The sequence below is a fragment of the Vanessa cardui genome, chromosome 11 (genome assembly GCF_905220365.1).
Source record: "Vanessa cardui chromosome 11, ilVanCard2.1, whole genome shotgun sequence".
Taxonomy (NCBI): Eukaryota; Metazoa; Arthropoda; class Insecta; order Lepidoptera; family Nymphalidae; genus Vanessa; species Vanessa cardui.
In genome coordinates this window covers 3,593,068-3,608,103 of record NC_061133.1, presented here as the reverse complement: position 1 = coordinate 3,608,103, position 15,036 = coordinate 3,593,068, and the positions used below count along the sequence as shown (strand labels likewise).

Genomic DNA, 15,036 nt, shown 5'->3' with positions numbered 1-15,036 from the left:
TTGTTTTGTTACGATATGTTAACAGATTACTCGAAATAATTTAAATTTTATTCGATTGTGTGTTTTATTCAAAGCTTTGGAACTTAAATCATTTTCTACTATATAATAAAAAAATCATTTTTATCAAAAACCCAATCGTTTTTAGATACATTGATTTTTATTTATTGCTTCGAAATGTTGAATAACACTGCATCTTCTACCGCATTTTTCCTCATTAATTTATTCCTTATTGATTAACCCCGGCTGCTGAAATTTACCTTCGGACATCGCGTCAAAATTTCAAGTTCCACACCCATCACCTAGATGCCTAAAAATCCAAGACAGCGCTATTTTTAAAGCATTTCCCGCCGGCAGAACTAGTTTTCGGTGGCGATTTTTCCAAACTGATAAACTTGGAAACCTTCAAGAAAAGAGCGTAAATATTTCTTAAAGGCCGGCAACGTACCTGTAAGCCCCCTCTTGTTGCAGATGTCCAAGGGCATAGTAGCACTAGTGCTCGTTTGCCACTTATAACATTAAAAGAAAAGATTACTAAAAAATATTATATTAAAGAAAGAGATGTGATTATTCGCAATAATATTTAACAATCAAGCATGTCAGATAGAAATAAATATTATAAAAAAGAAAAAAAAAAAACATTTTAGATAAAAGCATGGAATAAAAGTATTTAAATCAAATCAAATCCATTTTATTTAAGTAAACTTCACAATGAAGCGTTTTTGAATTGTAAATAATTAAATTATACCTCCGTTTCGGAAAGCAGCTTCTAGCAAGAAGAAACGGCAAGAAACTGGCATAGTTGCTTTTTTCATACAGGTAAACGGTAACGACAATGCCGTTCATTGCAGTAATTAGTGTCCTATGATGGATACAAATTTTGTTTACAAATAAAATGATTCAACTAACATCTGTAATACTACACATATTATATACTACATGTTTGTGATATGTTTCCCCTTTTCTTATTTACGAAAAGACCGTCAACCGTCTCCAAAAGGCTATATCCTGATAACCATTTTGTACGCACGATTTTGTCGGAAATGAAAGTCGATAACTAGAACGGAATCATTTGGTTCAGAGATAAGTATTTTGTTTTTCTTATAAAAAAACATCCGTGTTAGTGATATGTGTTCATTTTTGTTTGCACTGTTTACATAATATTATAATACTAAGGGAATATCAATGTTCATTTTTTATACTCATTTTCATTATTTATTACTGAAGTAGGTAACATGCGTAGTCTAAGTTTTAATATCCATGCTCTATATTCTTCCTTACATACCCCAAACATTCATAAAACCTCTATTATTGCTACTTTCTCAAATATTGCATTTGAGCCTTGACGTTTGAGCCCTTTCAGGCGCGAAAGTAACGTTCGTTCTGAGGGTGTCTCCTATGATATCGCACTCGTCTCACTACGTGGTCGGTAAGGGTATAATATACATATACAGGGTTATTTGTAAAACATTAACAACCTCGCAGGGCTAGATTGAGAACATCATAAACAACAACTTTTGTTTTATGACTTTTCATAACTCATTAATTTTTACTTTCATACAAAATTAAAAATATTAAAATTGATTTCTCTAATGTTAAAAACTCTATACGGCAATGAAAAAAAAAAACAGTTAAAATAGTCTGATTTTAGCTCCACCCACAAAATGGGCGGAGTTAACACGCTTGACTTGACGTAATTAACGCTTTGATGCGCCGTCGCAGTCTTACGCTTTGATGTGCCCGCGCAACGTGCTCTTATTGCTAATTTCAGTTTACAGTCCGTTGATTTCAGTTAATAAGTTCACTATGCCATATTCCAATATCGAATATACTGAAATGGTTCGCATTTTAGCGAAATGCGATGACAACGTTTCAGAAGCATGTCGTCAATATGCGATTAAATTTCCAAATGTGCCTACTCCAAGCCGCGTGACAATGCTAGCTGCCACACAGCGATTACGCGATTACGGCCAATTCCGTTCTCCTTTAAGAGATAGTGGTCGTCCGCCAAGGCGCACAGTTCAAGAGGAAGAAGACATCATGGAGTTCTTCGAAGCCAATCCAGCAGCGAGCACCAACGATGCAGCCCGGCGGTTTAATGTATCGCAATACTTCGCATGGAGTGTTGTACACAATGAAGGGAAATATCCCTTTCACCTTCTTCGCGTCCAAGAATTAAACGAACCCGATAAACCCGCGCGAGTTGCGTTTTGTAACTGGGTGCTAAACGAGAGGCCAACTATTTTATGGACTGACGAAGCAACATTTGGCAGAGTCGGTTTGTTCAATTCTCGCAATGAGCATTTGTGGTGCCATGAAAATCCACACAAAACTAGACCACATCATTTTCAACACCGATTTAGCGTCAATGTGTGGGCAGGAATTGTAAATTCAACTTTACTAGGCCCTGTCTTTTTGGAGCGACTCAATGGAGAAACATACCTACGTTTCCTCACTGAAACACTACCAGATTTAGAGGAAGATATACCCCTCGCTGATTTACGTGTTATGTATTATCAACATGACGGAGCGCCAGCGCATAATGCTCGCGAAGTCCGGAATTTTTTAAATAACAATTTTCCTGGTCGTTGGATTGGGCGCGGCGGACCTCGTGCCTGGCCCGCTAGGTCGCCGGATATCACGCCATTAGATTTTTATTTATGGGGACACGTCAAAACATTGGTGTATAGTGGACGTGAAATCACAAGCCGTGAAATGTTAGTGGAGAAAATCACTTGGGCTTTCGACCAGGTTAAGTCAAACTCACAAGTGCTATCGAGAGTGAATGAACAATTAATTTTTAGGTGTGGATTATGTGTAGGTTGTGAAGGTGACTACATAGAACAATATGTGCGGAATACACACAGACATCCCCGGGATTTAACCCTTAGAGGTACAATAGAATAAAATTTAATTTAAAATAAGCATCATTGTATAGGTTCACCAATACATTAACATAATTTCATTGTATGTTTCACATTCCTAAGCAAATATAAAAGCAAGCAAGTCAGTATCAATTAAGCGTTCAAACAGACAAGTCATTCTCATTACCTAAACGCGATACTCACAAACTAGCTGGTCTCCATAAAACTATCAATTCTAAATGGTGTGTGGTTCCAAACCCATACTATCATTTTATTATGTTTTTGTTTTATTTTTAATTTGTTAAAACAAAATCAATGAGCTAAAACTTAAGTTTGTCTTTTAACTTGAGAAGAATCTTTATACCCAGATCCTAATTCCATCGTGAAATCAGTTTAACAGAGTTAAGATCATATTTTTTAAGTTAATTGTATAATTCATATTTGCATTTTTTTTTGTAAATGAGGCAGTCAGAATAATAAAAATATTGCCCTTAGGTTTTTTTGTATAAAGTTTGTTCATAATAAATTGTAAAAAAAAACAATTGAATGTAAAATTTAACAAGAATGTAATAATATTAAGCATAAAAATTAAAGCTTATTAAATTAAGGTCTGTTTTTTGTTTAAAAAAAAATTATTTCATTTCTTAATTTATTATACAAAAATATTATTATAACAAATTAGATGAAGAAAGGAATAAAAGATATTGAGTCATATTAATACAGTTACTAAATACCATAGGGACATACAATACCAAGATTAATAAAAAACAAGGCCTTTTGTGTATAATAAAATAATTTTATTATTCTTATGATTGATGTTCAATTGAGATTTTCCTCTGAAAATTTGCAGGAAGGTTTGATAGTTTCCTGGTCTAGCTCGCTTGAGGTACCCAATCCCAGCTGGTCTGATCAGCTCTTTGCCAGCATGGTTGATATACAACTTTTGATAAGTTGTCTACCTGTAGAGATTATGAGACTTATTAAAGAACAGAAGTTTACTGGATAGAAAATACAATCCATTCTGAAATATGTATTGTGGAATTCATAAAACAAACATTTCATCAGAGGCGTTGGATTGAATTCTAATTGCAATATTAGCAATACCAAAAAGTTACATATGCAAAATAAAAATAGTTTTATTTAAATGAGGACTTTACTTTCACATTTTAAATCTAAGCAAATACATCTGCTGCTATTCAATTCCAAACTAAAAGAAAATAAAAATAGTTAAATTACATGCTTAATAATTTAGTTAATTTTTTTGTCTTATCAATTCAAAAATAACATTATTAATTTATGCTTCCTCTAAGAATTTAATTTTACTTTGTATTAGTAATGTAAACTTATTTTACTAAAAGAAAGGAATACCAATAACAACCATAGGAAATAACAATAAAGAAAGCTGTTGAGCACAAAGATGAGCTTTCTCTTCAATATTTTTGTCAAGAGAATAGAAATTGTATGACATTTATAAAATTTTAAATAGATTGGTTTATTTAAAATTGTTTAAGGGAGATCAACAAGGTCTTGTACACATCTGTACAGAGGTGCAAAGTAACAGACAACATTTAATCTTGTATCACAAAATACGCAAAATTTTACATAGGTAACTTAGGTATAAAGAATGAATTAAATTTTCCACACTTTAATATTAAAAAATATCCCAACAAAAGATTACATTAAAAAATGTAAAACATAGCAGAGAAATAAACATACTTACTATTTAATTTCCTTTTAATTGTCTTATGGTGGAAAGAACTAAACTTTCAATTTGCAATGGTCAGTAGCAATGTCGCAAAATAGTAGTCCAACTAAAAGTAAGTTGCAAAAACTGTTAAATCTAAAACTAATGATTCATAAAACAAACTCGTAAAACAAGACCGAAAAGTTGCAAAAAAATTGTAAACAAATACATAAATGTCACATTGCAGGGTTTAATTTTAATTTATCTTGATTGGATATAGGCAATGATACTAGACCATACAGCCTTGTCTTTACAGTAAGATTCTGATAGATGGATAGAAAAGATACCTACTATTTTGAAACTGAAAAATAATTTGTTTTGATAAAACTTATTTGTTTTTATTCTATTGTTGAATGTAAATTAATAACACTGACTCCTTTCTTTCCAAAAAAAAAATTTTAAAATGCACTTCTAATTCTTGGTTCTGGTAGCCGGAATTTCAAGTTGATGGCCTGTTTTTAATGTTTAATAGATTCGTGTGTCATATTACATTATAGAAATAGTTAAATGTTGAATACATTAGTCATACACGTAAATTACGTACCTAGGCATCTAAACATGCCGTGTGCCTAAACAAAACGATTTAACCTTTTATCATTTTAATACGGTCAGTTTTATGCTTTGATAAGTAGGAGTATGAAGGCGTTGTGGTTTACCTATGTACCTACATAATGAGTCACGATTAATATTATTACGGCTTTTGATGGATAGGCCGGCCAGATCAAATGTTGACAAGTTTTTAATTTATTGTGATTATCGGATTTTAGTTATTGTTCGATTAAATAACTCATTAGTTTACCTTGAATAAGATAAATTAAAGTAAAGTAATAGTAGTACAAGCGATTATGAAAATTCTTTTTTATTTCAAAGTATACTTAACAGTCGGTCTCATTATCAGGAGTCGAGGATCCTATTATCAGATAGGATCCGGGAGATTAGGTACATAGTTTAAGAAAAGGTATAAAATAATAATTAACTTTACTACGTTATACGAATACCAAATAACTAAATAATCTTTTGCAAATTAATTAGTCAAGTGTTTAAATTGGAACATGAGACTGAACATCACTTTTTGCTCGGCACTTCAGAGTAAAAATTTCCGGGAATCCTAATTCCGGACGTAAACATAAAATACAAACATTCACACTATGATAAACATTCGTCATCGTAGCCACGAGAGGAACAAAATCTGTTACATCCTGCAAACATTTGCGCGTCGCTGTGTCAGTTAAACTGATAATACGAAGACGTATAGCGAAGCGTGTGGGCGGCGCGAAACCCTTCTACGCGCTTTCCGAAAACCGCTGGCCAATAGCGAGCCAGTCACGTGATTACGTTGAGGGTTTTTACTATTATTATTAAATATGAATGACGCAACACGGAAGGATATTGAAATGTTAGAGAGTGCAACAAAAACTTGGAAATGTTTTTTTGGAAAAAATATTTAGTTTTGTTCAAGGTCATAAAACAAAAGTTGTTATTTATGATGTTCTTAATCTAGCCCTGCGAGGTTGTTAATGTTTTACAAATAACCCTGTATACTGTAAATTTCCTTATAAATGCCAAAAATTGAAGGTTTTTGAGTTTTTTTACCACACTGATTCATTGTGTGATTCTAAGGATGCACAAAATGCTTCACGATGTTATCTTTCAATACCAAAAATAAAATATATTGTAAAGACAAATTTATCTCATGAACCGGCTATATTCTCTTTAAATTAATTATTGTGTCTACTGGGCCATATCGTCTCTGTTGTGTAGGCAAAACCTATTTTTGTCTCTGATTAAAATTTTATTTCTTAAAATAGGATTCGAAAAGTAATTTGAACTTTTAAATATGGCCGAAACTCTCGCGCGCCCTCGCTGTTTAACACAGTTTTAAAAGAGATATAATTTCACTTGGAAAATATTTAATGAATCATCTTTAAAGCTCGAAAAAGAAATTCTCTTTGAGTTGGATAGAGTGCAATATCCTTTAATATATTATATTTATATATATATGATTATATTTAGGAATAATTAGGAAATCTTTATGTGCAATAATAAGGACGTAAGTCGTTCTTAAATAAAAATTCACATTGTTTTACTTTAAAACGCAAATTTTATTTTTCAAAGTATTTAAAAAAATAACGTACAATAGTTTTTTGTTTTTAAATTTACTAATAATAATAAAATTAATTGAATATAGATAGTGTGTTGACACCAATTGCTATAAAGAACAGAAACAATAATATTCATATAAATTTATAAAATTGAAAGAGAGATACGTGAAGAGTCGTTTTAACAATATGAATAAAGTGTTTACTTTGACCGAACTAAAATTCACCGTCGTCATCACAAACCGCTTTATAGTCTCAGCACTCAAGCAAGCATTACCTTAATATTTGCGTTCCATACAACAGGGACGCGAGATGAATGAGGCCTCCAAAGGATCACAGGAGGCATCGTATACAGCGGCTTATCTTGCGTCGTGCGTGGGCTCTTTGTGAATATCTGACATAGAATATTTAGACTAGTCACTAAGAGTGGCTTAGAATTGAAATTACTGTCCTATTACTGTGCCGTATTTCAACTGAAATATTCATGTCCACACATACAAACATTTATCAAAATAGTATAAGAGAAGGTCAATGGCACACATAGAAGTAATCCATACTAATACTAATATTATAAATGCGAATGTAACTCTGTCTGTCTGTCAGTCTGTTTCGCTTTCACGCAAAAACTACTTGACCAATTAATATCCAATTTGGTACACAAATTGTCTAGAACCTGAAAAAGGCCACATGCTACTTTTTAATTGAAAAAAAAAAAAGTTTTGCAAACAAAGAGGTCTTACATCAATGTAATATTTTAAGTTAATTTGTAAATACATACATTCATATTTTCTACGCGAGCAAAGCCTTGGGTAACACCTAGTAATGAATACGTAAATATACGCCTTGAATTGAACTCCACGTTGTAACTGTAAATGCCGAATTTCTATAACCGCATTTAACACTCAACTCGGTGGCATTTATATAACGTTGGACATTTAATTAATTCATTAACACATAAATCACTACGTTCACACGCAATTATTTCGAACGTTCTCATTACGCCCTCTCGTACACCACGCTATGATTCAGAACCTAGCCAAGTCGAATTTTCAAAAGCGCTGGTCGTATATTTTTCCAGCGCTGTAACACGAAAATTAAATACCAACAAGCATGTTTGCTAATTTAATTCGCTTCAGTCAATTAGTCTAGTGATGAAATTTTAAAAAGTTTATGTCGAAATAATTTACCTTTTTGATAATAGAAATGATGGAAATCATTAAATATGGAAGTAATTTTGTTATTTATCTTCAATACGGTATTATGTCATTAGATTCTATATAATAATTTATATCACATTATTATTGCATATTATGAATATAGCAAAGGCTATTGAATTTACTTTATTGTATACAATTATTATTGTAATTAATTGATCACTAATTTGTAAAACTGTTATTAATATTATTTTATATGGCATAGCATATAATACTAGCATGTAACACTATTTCTTATTTTAAATATGATTGATCTGTTATTAGAAAACAATTGGATAGCGTGGCATTGTAACAAAAAATAGAGAGATTAGAGCATCATTTGTGTAACGATAATATTATTTTGGCCATCCCGAACTACTGAAATTACATTAGCTTTACTGTTTGGTTACTAGCTAATAAGATTGCTGACTGCCGAGTTAGATAGGTTTACGTATAGGTTCTTGGGGGGAATTTTCTAATACCAGTAATCCAGTACTTAATATTTTCCCGGATAGCATGTACTTCTTGGTCTGACGGCAGATCTCTTTGGTCGAATTGCGATTCAATCAAACTAATATAACAAGAGGATAGCGAACTCAGCGCTTTATATTTAGCATAACCTTATCCACTATAAATTATTAATCTAATTAATCTTTTTCTGTGTGCTGCTTTTTCACGACCAAAGCGCTGAATCGAATTTGATGACATTAAAATTAAAATTGGTTTAAAGCAAGCAAATTCTCCTCGAACTCCAAACTCCAAAGGCACCTTTTACAACCTACAACTCAATTGAAGCCGCAGGTTCCAACTAGTAGCTTATAAGAAGTAACAGTATGTAAGTTTTTATTATCCAAGAAGACTTTCTGGATTTTTTTTAGTAATTGTTAAAGAAAAAGAGAATCTTATCTTTAAAACTTTTAGGTTAATTGTTATCATTATTACTAAATATATACACATATTACCAATATATTTATATTACATATGTAGATATGTACAATCTTAGTATTTAGTTGAAAGTTTTTAATAAATATATATTTATGTCTGATTTCGAATATATAATAAGAATATTTTAATAAGTTAACATAATATTGTAAAGCGTCCAAAAACATATTGTTTATAAGTTTCTTATTATCACTAAGAAAGATAACTTTATAGCTGTTATATGACATACTCCTCATGAAATAAATTATCTTACAGAGCAGTCAATCATCGTTGAAAAATAAAACAATTTAACAATGCAAATTAGTTCATGTTATATTCCCTAAAATATTCATGTCCAACAAAGCGAGGGAAACAATACTGGAGCATTTTCAAAGCCCGACATTTTGTTGGGAGCTCTCTCTTTGATTGCAATAATGCGTATGATACTTGGCCACTAGGACGCATTTGTATCGCGACACGGCTTTGTATAGCACAGTATCGGTACAACGTGCTAGCTGTTTGTACGGCCTGCACTTGGCAACGGAAGTGCCCTACAACTGATGCATTTTGGTGCTCAGAAAGTATAACTGTTCTAGTTTTTTTTTTTTTTTTGATACATGTTATGCAACGAACATTCGTAGCTCGGTGATTGAAATTTTATTCGAATAATTTTATGATTTTAAATGTTTGCATAGCAGTGGAATGTTTTTGGTGATAATTGTATGATGTCAAGGTCAAATTTGAATTTCATTTTTATTCAACTACTAGCTGGCCTTGCTCGCGTAGAATATGAATATATTTACAAATTAACATAAAATATTTTGTTGATTATTTGTATATATAGAGTACGTGCTTACCTCTTGTAAAAACATTTTTCTAAAAAAATAGCCCATGTCATTTCTCGGGCTCTAGACTATTTGTATACCAAACTTCAATTAAATCAGTTCCTACTGAACTGATTTATTGGCATGAAAGCGAGACAGACAAATAGACATAGTCATTTTCGCATTTATAATCTTAGTATGGATGTAATATCCCATTAAAGCAACTTTCTTTTTCTTTTTTTTTTCTTTGGTATAGGTTGACGGACCAGGCATATGTGAGCCAGTGTAACTACAGGTAGTTACACTAGCTCACTCGCCCTTCAAACCGGAACACAACAATACTGAGTACTGTCATTTGGCGGTAGAATAACTGGTGAATGCGTGGTACCTACCCAGACGGGCTTGCACAAAGCCCTTCCACCAAGTAATACTGAGTATAAAACGATACTCAGTACTGTTAACTATCAGTTATATTGCATATACAGAGCTTCACATTATTTGAGTAGCATTGGGTTTAATCGCAGATAGTAAATATTACCTTAAATTGAAAGACGTATATTATATCTATATTCAAAATATGTAATGCCATGAAATAAATAATTCAACGCTTACCCCTCGGAAAGAAATATCTGTATACATTAAATGCCTAACTTTTATCTTTAAACGAGGCCTACATTTACTTCAACAATAGGCATCGCTGTCGCCTTTTGGTTTTCGTGACAAAGGACTGGAAACGATGCCAGTGTGATATTGGTACGTTTGTTCTAATTTTATGTCACCTACTTTATATCTATCATTCTTTATCAAATATTTTTGATACTCATAATTTAAATAAAAAAATTCTCAAATGAAAATAATATTTACGTATTCATACATTGAGCATTTCATTTATTAACTTACTATTACGATATATATGATTAACTTAATATAAACGACCCGAGTTGGCCTAGTGGTTAGAACTCGTGCATGTTAACGGATGATTGCAGGTTCAAATCCAGGCAAGAACCGCTGAATATTATTGTGCTTTATTTGTGTTTATAAATACATCTCGTGCTCGGCGGTGAAGGAAAACATCGTGAGGAAACCTGCATGTGTCTAATTTTATTGAAATTCTGCGGCATTTGTATTCCACCAACACGCATTGGAACAGCGTGGTGGAATATGTTCCAAGCCTTCACCTCAGGCTTTAGCCCCGCTGTGGGAAATTTACAGGCTGTTGTTGTTGTTGTAAATTGCTTGCACTAAATATTATCATGATATTCCAGTAATTCGTTGAATTCGAAATACAAATCTCTGGTAAAGTCTATTTGACGCTAAATATTTCACATCAAAGGCCTTTTCAGTGTCCAAGTGAATACGCCATGTTGATACTTATACGAAAACTGGATCAAAACAGTCTCTCTTATGTCACTTGCACGAACCAAAGTGTTTACTAACAAACACATATCTCAAGTCAAATAGCGGAGCTTCACTGTATTTGATTGGCCACAATATCACCAGATGTGTCCACAAGGAAAAATCGGTTTGCACAGTATTATTGCGGACTTCAATGACTTTATTACGTCTTGTACGAAATTTGATTTCTATCGATTTGGCTTTTATTCTTGTTTGGTTTTTAGGATTTTGTTACAATTCATAGCATTTTATCATGATTATACTTTTTTATTATATTTGTTAATTTTATGAATATATTTTGAAGGTATTCCTTTAAGACGGCGTTGTATACTACATATTATAAAACAAAGTCTAACCATGTCTGTGTGTCTGTATGTTCGCGATTAACTTCAAAACTAACTAACGGATTTTCATGTAGTATTCACTAATAGACTATTCTACTTCGATGGTTTCATTAGGAATATTTAGGTATATAATTTATGAAGGTTTTTGTGTAAATAAATTGAAATAGAATGACAATGAGTCGTGAGTCGAGATGGCCCAGTGGTTAGAACGCGTGCATCTTAACCGATGATTACAGGTTCAAACCCAGGCAAGCACCGCTGTTTCATGTGCTTAATTTGTCTTTATAATTCATCTCGTGCTCAGCGGTGAGGGAAAACATCGTGAGGAAACCTGCAAGTGACAAATTTCATAGAAATTCTGCCACATGTGCATTCCACCAACCCGCATTGGAACAGCGTGGTGGAATATGTTCCAAACCTTCTCCTCAAAGGGAGATGAGGCCTTTAGCCCAGCAGTGGGAATTTACAGGCTGTTGTTGATGTTGTTGTTGATGAGAACGACAATTGTTAACGTCGGAAAAAAGCAACAAAAAAATGTAAATGGAAGTTATAAATATTAAAAAAAACTTATGTCCATCCGTGTGAAGCCGGGACTGGTCGCTAGTTGATTATAATTGTAGCACTCGAAAATAAATGAGAACTATTCGTCGTCTATACTTAGTCGTCCAAAAAGTTTCAAAACTCGCCTCTTTGAAGACCCGAGTTGCGCCGTTCAAGTCTGAGACACATATTTATTGTTTGGGCAATCAACTTGAAAGCTCTGACTCGAGGCGCCCAACTTTGTACACAGAAGTACAAGTTGCCGTTACGCTCAATGCTCCTCAAACTTTAGGTACCGTATCTAATGTTTAGTATGCTATGTGAATGCTTCTTATTGTTAAGATAAATGTATTGCTCGAAGTTTTAACATTCGGAAATGATATGTAGAAAACAAAATCTAGTTGACGAAGTTTGGCGATCTTTGCTTCAGTGAAACCTTGTGTATTTCGTTTCGAGGTTTCCAGTTTTAATCTTTCTTATTGTTCCGTTTTAGCGGAATCTAGGTCACGGCTAAGTTTTGTGGAAAGTGTTGATTTGAAATTCGGTGTTGAGTGTTTGTAAGTGGGTTGTCAGTTGTTTGTTTTTGTTATTTCAGTACTTTTAAACAGTGTTTCCCATAAAATAAATTATATTTAGAGAATAATATTGAGTATATAAATAAACCTTATATGTAAGTTATATCTTCAAATACGTTAATAATTACTAAGATTATGTAACAACCAAGATTCAATAAGACAGTTATATTTATTTAATCTTCTTACCCGATTAAGATTAAACTCTGTACTGCCTTTCAAAACTTTGAACGCCAAACTGGGTAACAGTAAATTAATGAATTTATATAAATAAAGGATACTGAAAACTTAGTTGGATAAAACGGTTTACAATTTATTACTGGTGACAAAAGGTTTGGTTCACTTTTTGTCCAGAGAAACGGAATTACGACGGAGAAATGCTGCTAGCATTCTTGATATTTTTATTTCTATACGAATGAACGAATTAAGACCTTAATGCAAATAATTCCTATTGAAATACATGTCTCTTAATTCGAACCGATAGAGCTCAGTGGTTAAAATACGTAAATCCTGAAGGTAGGATCAAAACGCAGGTCTTCATATGCTTAATTTATGTTCCTTAGAGGAAAAAAGACATTAATTTATAATAATATTACATAAGCGACATAACATACGCTGCTTTTTTAAAAAGGCCAATAAAGGCGAGGGCTAGGATCCCAGTCTCTTCGAAGATTATACGATCTACGAGGCCATTTTCTGCTATTTTATATATGAAATAGGTGGCAAACGAGCAGAAGGCTCACCTGATGGAAAGTGACTACCACCGCCCATGGACATCTGCAACACCAGGGGGCTTGCAGGTGCGTTGCCGGCCTTTAAGAAATGTGTAGGATCATTTTCAAATAAAATGATAATTAAATTAGTATCATGAGATTATGAATGAGATAATCCGTTGAAAGCAATAGAACAATTGTGTCCTTACCCTATTAATGACGATTTAACATTATTATATAAAACCTCCGTGGTCGAGTGGTGTGTACACCGGTTTTCATGGGTACGCCTCTCCGAGGTCCCGGGTTCGATTCCCGGCCTAGTCGATGTAGATTATCATTAGTTTTCTATGTTGTCTTAATTGTGGATGTTTGTGGTACCGTTGTTTCTTCTGATTTTACATAACACAAGCTACATAAATTGGGATCAGAATAATGTATGTGATGTCTTATATTTTTATATATTTATTTGAATATTATTATTATCATATAAAACAGTCACAGCTGTATTTAATGTGATATTTATAATTCATACACGTCTTTGTTATATATTTCACCAAATGTTTTCTGCTCTTACCTAAGCAGAAAGTAATGCCAGTCATTTTTCTGGTATAAAAGGCAAATTTTTCAAGCGGTACTTCCTTTAGACAAACAATGTGTTATTATGATGAGCGATGAGAGATACGGCCGGAATTTTTTTATGAATATAAAGTAAGGCATTATATATAATATTATCTTAACGTATATAGTCAAATACTTCTTTTAAATGAAATAGATATTTTCTTACTTGCCTTGACACCACTTCATATTCTCATAATCTTTTAACATTTGTCTGTGTACTAGCGACCCAACCCGACTTTACACGGGTGCAATGAAATGACATCAATGTAGAAATTTCTAAAATTATCAATGTTGCTTTATTAAATTGTCCTTGTCATTGTTTATTTATTTATTTACAACAAGCACACTTGCAACATACATATTGAACATTTACAGTAAAAGTGACTATATTAAAACATCAGATATATACGTCAATGACAAGTGTACATTTACTAACTATAAACAGTATTGTATTCTATATAAAACGTTTTTTTTTTAATAGATAGAGTGATTCGAGAAGAAGGTTTTTGTATAGAAAGTAAAGTGAAGTAACAGCCTGTAAATTTACCACTGCTGGTCAGGCCTCCTCTCCCTTTAACGGTTTAGAACATTAGATCACGCGGTTCCAATACTGATTAGTGGAATACAAATGTGGAAGAATTTTTATGAAATTAGACAAATGCAACCTCTTGATGTTTTCCTTCACCGCCGAGCACGAGATGAAATGTAAACATAAATTAAGAAAATATTCAGAAGAGCTTACCTGACTTTGGACCCACAATCATCGGTTTAGATGCATGTGTTATAACCACTGGGCCATCTCGGCTAATTAAAGTACATAGAATATCAATTAAATCTTTTGTTTCACCAATTGAAAATGAATGAATTCTGAATTCATGTTTAAGTTATCAGTCAAATCTTCGAGATAATATGCTTTATCTTGAAACGTCGTATATTTGACTTACTAATTGTTTTAGTTATCGTCTCATTCTAACGTAAGTTTGATGTAGACTCTAATAGTTATACCCAAATTAAATATTCTGATGAGATCTCTTGACATTCATATTTTATTCAAATGCCAGCGTGACCTACAATGAGATAGTGTGTTTTATGGTTGCATGCAAAGATGATAGGAATAAATAAAAATGCCAATTCCTTAAGTTGAATAATAAAATGCAAAATTTAAAAGTCTTTTCTCTGTTGATAGTCAGAGGAAATGTACATACATTACAA

The 15,036-nt window shown here is 32.7% G+C and overlaps 1 protein-coding gene and 1 long non-coding RNA gene across 2 annotated transcripts in view; one reads left to right on the top strand and one right to left on the bottom strand.

Moving 5' to 3' along the window:
* Positions 1-15,036, top strand: part of LOC124533342 — a 152,081-nt gene that overhangs the window by 92,588 nt on the left and 44,457 nt on the right. The gene's annotated exons all lie outside the window — the stretch shown is intronic.
* On the bottom strand, positions 3,644-6,126 carry LOC124533343. Its single transcript, XR_006966694.1, has 2 exons — positions 4,582-6,126; positions 3,644-3,820 (listed from the first exon to the last, which is right to left on the bottom strand). It is a non-coding gene; the product is annotated as an uncharacterized LOC124533343 (long non-coding RNA).